This window comes from Panthera uncia, chromosome C2 (genome assembly GCF_023721935.1).
Source record: "Panthera uncia isolate 11264 chromosome C2, Puncia_PCG_1.0, whole genome shotgun sequence".
Taxonomy (NCBI): Eukaryota; Metazoa; Chordata; class Mammalia; order Carnivora; family Felidae; genus Panthera; species Panthera uncia.
Genome location: NC_064810.1, coordinates 151,157,709 through 151,173,180, shown reverse-complemented (window position 1 = coordinate 151,173,180; position 15,472 = coordinate 151,157,709). Strand labels below are relative to the sequence as shown.

Here is a 15,472-nt window from a genome sequence, read left to right as displayed (position 1 = left end):
AGAAAGAAAGACAGAAAGAAAGACAGAAAGAAAGACAGAAAGAAAGACAGAAAGAGAGACAGAAAGAAAGAAAGAAAGAAAGAAGAAAGAAAGAAAGAAAAAGAAAGAGAGAGAGAGAGAAAGGAAGGAAGGTAGGAAGGAAGGAAAGAAGTTCACCTTGCAAAGGACTGTTACAATAATACAGTCGATTTAACAACGATCATATGTAAAGATACATGCAGAATCGGAAATAGAGACTAAAACAGAAAGCCCGTTATTTAAGACGAGGTAGAGAGTGAGTCTAAAACCTGTTGCAGTGGAACACAGGCCCCCAACTCCTGATTCCATACCCCGGGTGCTATCCTCGTCTTGAGTAACAGCAAATCAGTTTCGTCTTTCACGTCTCAGTTCTCAAATCGTATCGCACAGAAAGTTCTCAATATAATCAAATATCCAGCCCATGTTTAAGTTTCCATACTTGTCTAATTGACTAATTAATAACAGTTTGCTTGCCTGAATCAGGACATGCACTTTGATTGGTTGATATGTTTCTAATGTCTTCTTAAATCTACAGTTTCCTCTTCCATCTTTTCCCCCCTTTTCTTCTTTCAATGTATTCACTGAAGAAAACAGCTTGATGTCCTACAGAACCTACCACAGTCAGGATTTCGCTGATTGCATCGTGGTGGCACATGCACCTTACATGTAAACTGGGGCTTCGATTTAGAATTTTCACTAGAATTATATTTAACCGTTAAAAAAACTGCTTTATTGATGGTATTATGTGTTTTCATTAGGAGGTTTTCGCAGTCTTTTTGCTAGGACCCCTTATGCCTTATAGATTGCCAATGTGGCTACTCTATCATTGATAGAGTATCATTGAAGTGACTCTCTTCATTTAGGAGCTGACAACTCCAAAATATGGCACCTTGGTGCATTGAATATGGCACCTTGACATAATTCGCGTTTAAGAAAAATGGCAGAGGGGCACCTGGGTGGCTCGGTCGGTTAAGCATCTGACTCTTGATTTTGGTTCAGGTCATGATCTCAGTCTGTGAGTTGGAGCCCTGCGTCGGGCTCTGCACTGACAGTGAGGAGCCTGCTTGGGATTCTCTCTCTCCCCCCCGCCCCCAACTCTCTCTTCCTCTCCCCTGCTCAAGTGTGCGCATGCTCACTGTCTCTCTCTCAAAATAAATAAATAAACGTTTATTAGAAAAGAAAAAAAGAAAACGGGCAGAAGTAGAAAGGTCACTCCAACCCTTCACCCACCATTCTCTCCTAAAACAGGTCAGAGAATCCTCGGGTAAGAGGTACCCTCTCTATACCCAGGGAAAAGGAGCATCCTTATATCTAAAGAAAAAAGGATGCCCCGAAAAATCACAACAAACAGGCATTGCTGAAGTTTTCCTCAGTTTCCTACATTTAACTTCATATAACCTGTTGTATTTCTACAGGACTGTCCCCTCTTACCAAACCTAGCGTAAAAATATTCAGATCTACCTGTTTCTTCTGATCTTTATTTCCTTAGGAGGGCTCCTGTCACTTAAAACTTAAGCTAAAGAAATGTGTGTGCTTTTCTCCTGTTAACCTGTCCCTGTCAGTGTAATTTTCAGACTCAGCCAGGGATACCAAGGGGGTTTAGGAAAAATGTTCCTCCCTGATACCTCTAGAAAGAGAACTTACTCTCATTAACTATTTGGTTTCCTAGAGGTAGAGTACCCTTAATACGCTAAAGATTGATTTTTTCATTGTGCTTATGGTTATGTCAACATTTTTTTTTAATTTTTTTTTTTAACGTTTATTTATCTTTGAGACAGAGAGAGACAGAGCATGAATGGGGGAGGGTCAGAGAAAGGGAGACACTGAATCAGAAGCAGGCTCCAGGCTCTGAGCTGTCAGCACAGAGCCCGACGCGGGGCTCAAACTCACAGACTGTGAGATCATGACCTGAGCCGAAGTCGGCCGCTTAACCGACTGAGCCACCCAGGCGCCCCGGTTATGCCAACATTTTAACGGTACAGTGACTTATATGCAAAGAAATTTTGCTTCTTTCCTTGTCCCATTCAACCCATTTTCTCCCCCATAGAAAGCCTTCACATCTTTTCAGCTTCAGGCTTTATCTTTTTCCATTTTATACAGGAAAATGCGAATGCAGAGTTACATTCTTTTTCTTGGAATATCAATAGCAAAGTACATATTTTTCTCCATCTTTATGTTATCGCAGTGTATCATAGAATTCCCACCATGTTATACAGAGAATAAGAGGAAAACTTTTCTTCTCCCAACTTGGTCTCAGTGGTTTGGAGCTTACAAGTTAACTGATGAATAGACAGATTGAGAGGAGAAAAGGCAATGTTGCCTTTTTTTTTTTTTAACGTTTATTTATTTTTGAGAGAGAAAGAGCATTTGCAGGGGAGGCGCATAGACAGAGAGAGTCACAGAATCTGAAGTGGGCTGAGGTTCAAACTCACGAACCGGGAGATCACGACCTGAGCTGAAGTTGGACGCTTAACTGACTGAACCACCCAGGCGCCTCAAGATAATGTTGCTTTAAGGGTAGACCTAAGAGTCCTCATATACCAAACTTAACAAATGGGAAAGACGTTGGTTTAAGGTTTCAGTGGAAAGTATGGAAGGTTCTACTGGGTTTCTTGATGCTAATGGAAATGGGCACTCTATCTCCATGGCAGAATTCCCAGGAAACTTCCTCAGATGGAGGTCAAGAGCAGCTCTTTGGAGGCCCTGCTTTTCTCAGATAAAGAAAGTTCACATAAGATTTCTTTCTGCGTCTTCTTTGTCTCAAATACTTTCACTTTGAAATAATCTTGATACTCATTCTGAAGTCCTGGGTGGGTGCTGTCGGGGAGGAAAATTTTTATCTATCCTTTAAGATTCTTCGGGCTGGTCTAAACATTAAATGGACATGAGATAGATTCACAGGAGAAAATCAAACAGAAGTTTAATAACATGCATTCCTCCTGCGTACATGGAAAAGACCCAGGAAAACAGAGTAACTCCCCAAAATGGCCAAAGTCATCACCTTACACACCAGCTTTAGCTAAAGACAAAAGATGTTGAGGGCTGAGAGGCCCACGACGGGAGGTACCAGGAAAAGCACAATAAACAAGCGTAAAGTTGTGTAGAGTGAAGTCCATGCCTTTTCCACTGATAACAGTTTCCAGAGATTTACAGTCATCTCCCTTTTCCTGGTACTGAGAGAGACACGCTTACAAATAGAGATTTCCCTTATAAATGGGAATGTCTCTTACAAAAGAACAAGTTCTCCTTTCCAGAACCTCTCTTGTGTTTGTGGTTTCTTAAATACAATCAGCCTAAAATAATTATTATGCCAAAGAGATAGATTTTTGGGGTGGCAAATTTTGCTTTCCTGCAGTCTCAAGAGTCTCTCTTCATTCCATTCAATACATTCTTAGTATTACACTGTATACCACATTCAACTGGTTCTCCAACGACTGAGACTTAAGTTGTGTCTCCCCTGTTACTATATTAAAACCAATGATGTAAAGAATAACCTTGTGCACGAAACTTTTTGCATTTTTTTTCCCGAATTTACATCTAGCTTAGACCCCTGAAAATGATATTTGATTTGTCATAGGGTAAACGCATATGCGGTTTTGCTAGATACGGTCAAATATCCTGCACAATCATTGTACCGTCTTGCTTTCTCACTAGCAATCCATGAAAGTGTGTATTTTTCCTTTGTCTCCCCAAGAGAGTGTGTTGTCAAATTTTTGGACTTTTCTAACCTGATACGTAAGAAATAGTATCTCAAAACAGATACTATTTAATTTCTATTTATTGAAAGATGGAACATCTTTTCGTATAGTTCAGAGTGCGTGGTTCCTTGTGTGTATGGATTGTCTTTTCACGACTCCAGCCCATCTTTCTACAAGGTTATAAATATTTTCGTCTTTATTTCATGAAGCTCTACTTTTAAACTTCTTTGCTACCTACTTTAACATTTTTACGTTAAAAGTAGCAACAGTTCTTCTGCAATATAATGGCAAGGAGGCTCTCTTTGACCAAATTCTCCTGATCCCCCTGAACTTTTCATTAGGCCCACTTCTGTGTTCCTCTCTGCATTGTCCAATTTTAGCAAGAATCTTGGTAAGTCAGTTTAACCAGAATCCTCATCCTTCATATCGTACCCTTGATATCTGATAGGGTTCTAACAGAATTCCTCAATCTCCACCATCCCCCCGGTGATGTCTGATCACCCTAACTTGCCTTCAGCAAGAATCCTATTAGGTCGGTGGAACCAGAATCTTCTTACCTTTTAGTAACGTTCAATGTTCCCTTTTAGTAACTTTCTATCCACTCACCTCCACCCTCCTCCTTGGCTATATATCCTCACTTCCCAGTGCTGTATTCAAAGTTGAGTTTAATCTCTCTGCCCCACTGCAAGACCCCATTGCAATGGTACCTACCCTACTACTGTGCCAACCCCTTTGAATTAAGTCTGCCTTCCCAACTTCAACAAGCGTCATAAATATTTTTTTTCTTTAACAGTCACAAATATTTTTCTCAGTTTGTTATTTCTCTTTTTAATTTGCTTTTTAATTTGCTGGTAATGCAAAATTTGAAGGATTATCTAATGAGATTTTATCAATCTTTTCACCTAATGCTTCTGAATTTTGTGTCATAATTAACAAAGTTATATAGGAATTTACTGAGATGTATGTCTAGTACTCTGCATAACTTATTTTTTTCAACATTTAAATTTCTGATTAAATTAGAGTTTGTCCTGATGTATGCGTGATGTGAGGAACCAGTTCCGCTTTGCTTTTCCATATTGTTAACCAGTTATCCTAACAACACTTACAAAAAGTCCATCATTTCACCCCCAGATTGAGACTATCACTTTTAATTGGTACAAAATTTCTCTATGACATAAGATCTATGTCTATCCATTGTATTCCATTCATCCATTCTTCTAGTCTATCCATTGTATTCCATTCATGGGCCGGTGTTTACATACAGAAATTAAAAAAAAATTTTAATATATGATAGGATAATACCTCATTCCCCTTACCATTTTTCTTTTTCAGGCTTTTTCTGGTTTTTCGTGCTGACTTTTTCTTCCAAATGAACTTTAAAGTCAAGCTATCTAGCTTCAGGAAACAAAAGTTTGATGATTTTTTTTGGTGTTGTATTATACATCTAAATTCAAATATAAAGAACTGGCATATGGTAGTACTGAATCTTTTTATTTTAGAGTATGCTTTCTTTTCCAGATACTCAAGTTTAATTTTATGCTATTCAGAAGTATTTTACAGTTTTCATTAGGTTTTTCCATGTAAATTTCTTATTAACTTTACACTTTGGCAATTTTCCTAGTATAACTTGCCTCTTCTATTCCATTTTATCTTCTATGTGATTTTTGTTTGCTTTTATCTATTATGGCAATTTGTTGTACGTGAATTGAAAAATGTGTTATTTTATTTAAATGTTTATTCATTGTTGAGAGAGAGACAGAGCACAAGTGGGGGAGGGGCAGAGAGAGAGGGAGACACAGAATCCAAAGCAGGCTCCAGGCTCCGAGCTGTCGGCACAGAGCCCAGCGCTGGGCTCGAACTCACAAACCACGAGATCATGACCTAAGCCGAAGTCGGACATTTAACCAACTGAGTCACCCGGGCACCTCTAAAACTCTCTTATTTTTTTTTAGTTTTGTAAATGAATTCTTTAAGATTTTCCATGTATACAATCATATTATCTGCGAATAGAAATACTTTCATTCTTTGCCCTCCGATTTTTATGCATATAACACATCCTCCCAGTTACCAGCAAAAAATTTAGTTTTTAGATAAAGAGGAAGTATATTTATATGATATATAATCATAAATGTATGATTATGTTAATAAGTATTCATTATTCCTATTTTGTGTGCGTGTGCTTGACGTAAATGCATGCTGGGTTGTAAATAATTTGCTGCGTTTTTGGAGTCGATTATATAATTTTTCTCCTAGTACTCTTAGTGTATGGCTAACTATTAAAAACAACTCTTCATTTCTGGAATAAACGCCACTGAGTTCATGCATTATTTTGAAGGTGTTGTTAAATTAAGTCTCTAACATTTCATTTAAGACTTCTGCATGGAAATTCAAGAATTAGATTGCACTGTAGTTAACTATATTGGTACATAATTTAATTAGTTTTATCTTCAATTTATAAAATAAGTTTGCAAGTATTCCTTCTATTACTATATTTTGGAGTAGTTTAAGAAACAATAAGATTATTTGATTTTTAAAGAACTATCAGAATTCCAATGTGAATCTATTTCGATTTGAAATAGTGTGCACTCTAGGACAGAAACCCATGCATCTATAGTCAATTTATTTTCGACAAGGGTGTCAGGAAAATTCAATGAAGAAAGAATAGTGTTTTCAACAATGGTGCTGGGATGATTAGATGTCACACAAAAAATGAATGAAGTTGAATCCTCAACTCACATCGTATACAAAAATTAACTATACATGAAGCAAATACCAAAATGTAAGAGCTCAAAATATAAAACTCTGAGAAGACAGAATGGAAGAAAGTGAAAATCATATATCTGGTAAAGGACTTTTCTCTAAAATATATAAAGAACTTTCAAAACTCAACAAAAGACAACCCAATTACACAATTGGGCCTAGGTTTTAAGTAGGTATTTTTCTGAAGAAGATACACAAATGGTGAATAGCCCATGAAAAGATACTCAACATCATTTGTCATCAGAGAAACGAAACCAGAATAAGGCAACACTTCACACCCACTAGGATGGCTATAATCAAAGAGTCAGGCAATAGCAAGCGTTGATGAGGATGCACAGGAACTAGAACCCTCATAGCCTTACATGGTGGACTTATATTTATAAGTATCGTTAGGATAACTGAATAGCACTACTGAAAAACAAAGTAGAACCGATCCCTCGTATTATACATTAGGACAAATCCTAACACTCATTGCAGTAGGAATGCAAAATCATACACACACCGTGGAAAATAATCTGTAAGTTCTTTACAAAGTTAAACAGAATTATCATTTGACCCAGTAATTATACTCCCAGAATTGAGACCTATGAAAACGTAAAAACCTGCGCATAAATGTTCACAGCAGCATTATTCATAATAGCTCAAAGGTGGAAACCACCCAAATGTCTATCAAATGAAGGATGGATAAGCAAATTTGGTACATCCATGCAACAGAATATTACTCATCCACAAAAAGGACTGAAGTCCTGATATATGTCACAACATGAATGAACCATGAAAACTTTATGCTAAGTGAAAGAAGCCAGTCACAAAAGACCATGTATCATAGGATTCCATTCATACGAAATGTCCAGAATAGAGAAAAGTATAGAGACTAAAAGCAGATTAGTGCTTTTGTAGGACTGGGGCAGGGAGAGAAAGTGGGAGCTGAGAGATGATAGGTAAAGTGTTTGGAGTCTGTTTTTGATGTGATAAAAGTGCATTACAATTGACTGTAGTGATGATTACATATATCCATAAATATACTAAAAACCACTGAATTGTATACTTTAAATGCTTGAATTGTATGGTGCATGAATTACATTTCAGTAAAGCTGTTATCCCCAAATCTGCATTTTCACCATATTTATAGTTCAGACATTTCAATTATATATTTTTCCCAAATGCTTGCTGCCATGTTATTTTCACGGAAATTTAACAGATTTTTTCACATGTTCAGAAAACTATTACCATGTCTTACATCATCTTGCTAGATGCTTAAAATGGCATGTTTATTGTTTTTGTTTTTGTTTTGCTAATAATGAGCTTTATAAGAATTTTAAGTTTTTTGGATCAATACAGTATTCTGTATCTGTGATCTTTACGGTTTCTATATTGAAAGGACCAAACCAGAGTAACTCAGACCACTTTTCGCCTTTATCTGATGAGAAGAAAGAATATTAATTAATTTCTACAGTGTATTAGTAACCATTTTGTTTTATACCCAAGTGTTTACTTTCATCGAGAAACTTAAAGAATGTAAAGGAATGCAACTGAATCACTTTCCTATACCATACACAATAAAAAAACTCAAAGTGTATTAAGGACCTAAATGTAAGACCTGAAACCATAAAAATTCTAAAAGAGACCCTAGGCAGTTATAGATCTGACACTGGCCATAGCAACATTTTTCTAGGTACATCTCCTGACGCAAAGCAAACAAGACCAAAAACAAACTGCTGGGACTATATCAAAATACGAGCTTCTGCATAGCAAAAAAAACAACCAACAAAACTAAAAGACAACCTTCTGAATGTGAAAAGCTATTTGTGAATGACATATCTGATAAAGGGTTAGTACCAAAAATACATAAGGAACTCATACCACTCAACATCCGAAAAACAAATAATCCAATTAAAAAATGGGCAGAAGACATGAACAGACACTTCTCCAAAGAAGACAATCTAAAAAAAAATTTTGTTAATGTTTATTTATTTTTGACAGAGAGAGAGAGAGAGAGAGAGAGCATGAACGGGGGAAGGGAAGAAAGAGGGAGACAGAGAATGTGAAGCAGGCTCCAGGCTCTGAGCTCTCAGCACAGAGCCCGACGTGGGGCTCCAACCCACAGACCGCGAGATCTTGACCTGAGCCGAAGTCGGGTGCCCAACCGACTGAGCCACCCAGGTGCCCCTCCAAAGAAGACAATCTAGATGGCCAACAGACACGTGAAAAGATGCTCAACATCATTCATCATCAGAGAAATGTAAACCAAAACCACAATGAGATATCACCTCACATGCATCAGAATTGCTAAAATCAACAACATAAGAAACAACAAATGTTGGTGAGGATGTGGAGAAAAAGAAACTCTTGTGCATGCTCGGTGGGAATGCAAATGGGTATAGCCACTGTGAAAAACAGTATGGATGTGCCTCAAAAAAAGTAAAAACAGAATTGCTATACAATCCAATAATTCCACTAGTGGGTATTTACATAAAGAAAACAAAAAATGCTAATTCAAAAAGATATGTGTACCCCTATGGTTTTTGCAACATTATTTACAAATTATGTCTCCAAATTATGGAGGCAACCCAAGTGTCCATCACTCACACACACACACACACACACACACACACACACACACACACACTGGAATATTATTCAGCCATAAAAAGGAATGAAATCTTGCCATATGCAACAACATGCATAAATCTACAGAGTACAATGGTAAGCGAAATAAGCCAGAGAAGACAAACGCCATGATTTCACTCATATGGAACTTAAGAAACAGAACAAATGAAGTAAAAAAGAGATAAACCAAAAACAAACAAACAAAAAGACTCTTAACTATGGAGAACAAACTGATGGTTACCAGAAGGGAGGTCAGTAAAGAAGCAGGTGAAATAAGTGATAGGGATTAAGAGTACACTTGTCATGGATGAGCACTGAATAATGTATAGAATTGCGAATCATTACATTGCAAACCTGACATTGATATGGAATTAAAATTTAACAAATTAAAGAAAATGATTTGTTTCCCAAGATGTCATTTACCTCAGGCAGGTAAAAGGCTATATCCATACATTTCACTGTGGTTTTTAACTAGCTACAAAGTACCTCATTGGTATTGTTTCATTGAGTGCATTTCTCTTGATCATGTCTTGGGAAAACAAGGAACTTACTGTCTTTGCCTTTGAATACAGTAAGAGGCCACTGGGATGGATGGATTATTGATAGATAGATACACAGATACATAGATACATAGATCGATCAATCGACAAAAGCTTGGTAGGACTGCACAGTCTTATTAGCAACAGGCAGATATTCAGCTTCTGGCTTTTGTTTCATTTTCTCAAGCCCCTTTGTAATGGCAGAGTCTACAACCTCCCCAGTAAATCCACTCTTTCTCTCAAGGGTTATTGTATTAAGCTTTGTAGGTGTACGTGGTGCAATAAACTCTTTTTTTTTTTTTAACTAGAGTTCCCTGTAACTATTGAAAACCATAAAAATGTTCACTTACGTAAGCCTAGGGTCTGAAAAGATGAAAACACGTGCGGTCTCGGTAGGCACCGTGAATTTAACCTTGGCTTTTTCACGGAGGGCCACATGAAATTCAATCACAAACGATGGACCAAACTGAAGGTGCACATACAGTCACAGAGTCCTGCAGGTTCGCCTCTCCTACGAAAACAGAAACTCCTCATGAGAAAGTCAGAGCCTCCTTGTGGGTTCCTCTGGTCTTGCTGTAGAACCTTGAGAACGTAGGGCCCGCTGTGTGCAGGCATGAGTAGCAACGGGCAGGCTGGTAGTGAGCAGGGGAGAATCAGTTAAAGAACTTATCACTGCAGGCTCCTGGCCCACTTATGGAACCTTACCTCCTTCCCCTAACATTTCCGCTATCCTTGCTAGAAGGGCATCTGCAGCAGGACCAAAAGCAGCCATGATATTTAAGAAAAGGACTCGTCTCTGGGTATCTCCAGATAGACTCTTCTATCTATCTCTCCCTCGAATCTTTTTGTAATCTACTGACATGCTCAGAATGGCTGTGGACAGAAAGGAATAGCTAGAGGTAACACACGATTGTCGATATTCTGGAGAACGTTCTAGAGGCATGGACACTGACTATTACAAAGTGGGAAAGGGCCCCTTCCATATCACCCTTCCTGCAGCCATTATCGTAATTTCCAACACAGAAAAGTATCCCTTTGTAGGTAAAATCTAACATGCTCTGGACACATGCCGACCATTTATGCAACAGACTGTGGACAGATATATAAACCATCCTTCCATGAGACAAGGCAAGAGAGCTGAATGCAGAATCCCAAGGAGTCATATTAGGCCAGCCACTCATTTCTGTTAAGGTCATAAAGTATTCAAATTGGTATTCTTGTATGAATAGCAATTCAAAAACCTCACATTTATTAGGAGACCAAAGTGCTGTATTCCTATCTATTACCTCTAAATATAAAATAAAGTAATATCAGACACCATTAACTGAGAATAAAAATTTTATTTTGAAATAGTTTGAATTTCAAATCTGGTTGTAACCTTGGGACTAGGTAGGTGAGCAATCAGGTAACACAGAAGTATCTGGTTTTTTGTTGTTGTTTTTTTTTCCCCCTTGATTTACAGATCTCTGCCTGGATTTTATATACTACTCCCTAGAGAGACATTATGGAAAAACCAAGAAAACCACCTACTTGAAATTTAACACTTGCAAGCAGTGTCTTATCCAGAAGGTCACCATCTGCAATTAAACATCATTTTAAAAGCCCAGAGGAAATGAAATGCTAAGTGTGACATTCTTCGGATCATGCCTCCAGTTTATTAAATTGCAGGAAATAAACATTCTCATTTTCCACTCATTTTTAGCTATCCTTCTTGTTAAAGCTGCAAGAGTAATATATTAGTGGTATTTGGTGTTTTCGGGACCAAAGTTTTCCTTTCTTAATATCTTTATTTGGAAAGCTTGAATCTGCCTCCTTCTCACCTAGATGTACAGTGACTTTGTAAAGGATGGAAAATAATGGATAAAAGACGGATACCGAATTCATGATACAGAGGTAACTATTTATATGGCAAAATATGAAATTATATCCCAGTTCACATCATACATAAAAGTAAATATCTAAATGGTAATAGTAAAATCTATATCATTTTAAATAGAAATATATGTAAGATATTAGATTAGGATTAAATTATTTTAAAGAGGTTTCTTTAAAGATTAAATATCAATTGGGGCACCTGGGTGGCTCAGTCGGTTGAGCATCAGACTTCAGCTCAGGTCACGATCTCACGGCTCGTGAGTTCGAGCCCCGCATCTGGCTCTGTGCTGACAGCTCAGACCTGGAGCCTACTTTAGATTCTGTGTCTCCCTCTCTCTCTCTTCCCCTCTCCCATTTGCTCTGTCTCTCTCTCAAAAACAAATAAAAACATTAAAACTTTTTTTTAATTAAATACTAATTTTTTATTCTAGTTCTGGTCATTGTGAATTATACAGTTCCCCCTCAGACGATAAGCTATTGTAAAATGTATAAAATGTGTAATGTAACCGTTTGAAGGCATATTTCCTATCTTGCTGGTGTAAAAAAACAGAGGCCAGACATAGGGGCTGAAGTGGTGGCTAGAATTTCTGGGACAGGATATAAGATAATGAGGAAATACAGTGAAAGAGCCTCATAAATCTGATAGGGATAGTCTTGAGGTTTTGACCAAATATTTATATGTGTGCAGAGCAGGATTCTATGAAGCTTAGCAAAGAAGGTCTTCTGCAGGAGAGGTAAGCAGAAATTCCCAAAGCACACAAGGTCATATACTTTGAAGTTACGACCCAGTATAGGGGAGAGCTCTAAATGAGCATTTACTTAAGATCCCAGAAAGTCCACTCTTTAACAGAAGAGCGATTCTGGCCCAAGAATCAGGATAAGGAATACTCTTGACTTACTCTACATAACCTAAAACCAAGCCTCAACAAGATCAAGGTAGGTCACCAGGAAAGCAAACTGTCCTCCAGACTAAAATTCAATATTCTTTAAGGGAAATGAACAAAGTGAGACTCAGGACAACGTAGCATAGACAATGTCAAGTGTGTGATCAGTAACTACTGCACATAGGAAGAGCTGGATAATGTGACCCACAGCCAGAAGGAGAAATAATAGTAAATAGAAGATGTAGGGGTGACAGAGAGATTATAATCAGCATATCAGGGCTTCCAAATGACCATCCAACTATGACCAAAGACTTAAGGCAAAAGATGGAGCAAATGATTGAACTGAACAAAGAAAGAACCAAATGCTTTAAAAGGTTAATTATACTGACAAACCGGTGTTTAAGGAAACAAAAATCAAAAATAGAAATTATCAACATGTGGAATAAAAGAAGGAACATTACTGCAGATGCTGCAGACATAATGAAGGCAATAGCAGATATGAAAACCTTAGGCCATCAAATTTCATAACTTACATGAAATGCCCAATTCATTAAAAATGTTTATCAAAATTGACATAATGTGATATATATACATATATAATCTACATAACAATATCTTCATTAAACAAATCGAATTTGACATTAATACCTTCTTAAAAATAGAACTACTCTTCTGGTTTTTTTTTTTAATTTTTTTTTTTTCCAACGTTTTTTATTTATTTTTGGGACAGAGAGAGACAGAGCATGAACGGGGGAGGGGCAGAGAGAGAGGGAGACACAGAGTCGGAAACAGGCTCCAGGCTCCGAGCCATCAGCCCAGAGCCTGACGCGGGGCTCGAACTCACGGACCGCGAGATCGTGACCTGGCTGAAGTCGGACGCTTAACCGACTGCGCCACCCAGGCGCCCCTCTTCTGGTTTTATCTACCGCGTGTAAAGGGTTTAGAAATTGTCATTCCTACTCTTAAGCTCAAAAGCTGAGCAAACAGTATAAATGACTGTTCTTGTAATTATTGCAGAACTGAGGTCACAGGGCAAACCACCACCCCCCAAATCTGAAGAGACAGACAGAGACAGAACCAAAGCTAATATCAGCCTCCTGGATGCAGAAGTCAGTGGACTCTTAAATTGGTAAGAACCCTAAAACAGTGTTGACACGTGGCTGGAGACTGAGATCAGACTAATGTAAAGGTAGAAACTCTCAGAAACCACAGTCTACATGTTCATGTTCAAAATGTTCAAACCGCATGCTCATGGGTTTTACCTACAGGTTCTCATATAGAAAAGGGAAGAAAAACTCTTGTTTTTCTGGCGGGGGGCGGGGGGAAGTAACCATTTAAAAATATGCCCAGAGCATCCTTCATAAAAAGGACCAGCGCTCCATTGGAAATATCGGACTTTACAAGAGTCTTAGCTGATGTAGGAGAAGGGAAATTACCCAATATCAACTGCTTCTAGCTTTTTTATTTCACCTAAAGGATGAAAGTGGGGATAACTGAGAAGCACTTGTGAAGGCTACAGCCTAGGGATTCAAACTAAATAAAATGCGGAGACTTAATCACAGGATTACACAATGCTTCTCCTCCTCCCACACGTTACCACCTAAGCACTTACCCACTTAAACAGTTTCATGGGTTTTACCAAAGATAACCCTACCCAGTATCAATCTAACAAATAACTATAGGACCTGTATGCATACAATTAAAAACTAACGAGAAAATCATATAAATGAAGAGATATCCCATAATCATGGTATGGAAGATTCAATAATATTAAGATGTCAATTCTTACCAATTTGATCTATAAGGTCAATGCAATCCCAATCAAAATCCTGGCAAACTACTTTGTGAATGTCAACCAACTGATACAAACATTTATTGGAAAAGACGAAAGTCCCACAATAGCCAATATTGAAGAACACAGTCAGAGGAGGATAACGCTACCTGACTTCAAGACTTAATACAAATCAAAACAGCATGATATTGGCAAAAGAACAGACACATCAAACAATGGAAGAAAACAGAGATTCCAGAAAATAGACCACAGAGATATAGTCAACTGATCTTTGATAAAGAAGCTAAGCCAATTCAATGGAGAAAGAAGAGCCTTTTTAATAAATGTTGCTGGAACAATTGGACATCCCTCTGCAAAAAACAAAACATATATACATACACACACACACACACACACACACACACACATATATATGTGTGTGTGTATATATATACACACATATATACACATATATACACATATATATGTGTGTGTGTGTGTATATATATATATATATATATACATATGACAGAGACAGAGAGAGAGAGACAGAGACTACAAAAATCAACTCAAAATAGATCTTAGATGCAAATGCTAAATGCAAAACTATAAAACTTAGAAGAAAATATAGAAGAAAATCAAGCTGACCTTAGGTTTGGCAATGAGTTTTTAGACAGACTACCAAAAGCATGAGCATGACCCAAAAAAGAAAAAAATTGATAAGGTGGACCTTATTAAATTTTTTTCTAACATTTGTTTATTATTGAGAGACAAAGAGAGACAGACCATGAGCATGGGAGGGACAGAGAGAAGGGGAGACACAGAATCCAAAGCAGGATCCAGGGCTCCAGGCTCCGAACTGCCAGCACAGAGCCTGACGTGGGGCTCGAACCTACAAACTGCGAGATCATGACCTGAGCCGAAGTCAGACATTTAACCGAGCCACCCAGGTGCCCCTAAGGTGGATTTTATTAAAAGAAAATAAAGGCAAAAAGTTTCTCCATGAAATACATTTTTAAGATTATGAAAAAAAGCCTTAGGCAAGGAGAAAATATTTGAAAAACATATATCTAAAAAAAGAACTTGAATTCAAAATATAATAAATGATCTTAAATTTCAACAAGAGAACATAAAACAAAATTCTTAAATGGGTACAATACATGAACGAATACAGCAGTGAAGAAGATACGCAGGTGGCATATGTAAGCACATGGAAAGACCTTCATTGTCATTTATCACCAGGAAATTGCAAACTCAAGTAATACCACACAAGGATTAGAATGGCTAAAATTAGAAAAAATAAGAATAAAACAAAAT

General features: G+C 37.6%; 1 long non-coding RNA gene across 1 annotated transcript in view; it reads left to right on the top strand.

Moving 5' to 3' along the window:
* Positions 1 to 11,169, top strand: part of LOC125921452 (uncharacterized) — an 18,468-nt gene extending 7,299 nt beyond the window's left edge. The window contains exon 3 of the long non-coding RNA XR_007457427.1: positions 11,088 to 11,169. This is a non-coding gene — a long non-coding RNA (uncharacterized LOC125921452). The remainder of the gene's footprint in view (positions 1 to 11,087) is intronic.
* Positions 11,170 to 15,472: the final 4,303 nt, after the last annotated feature.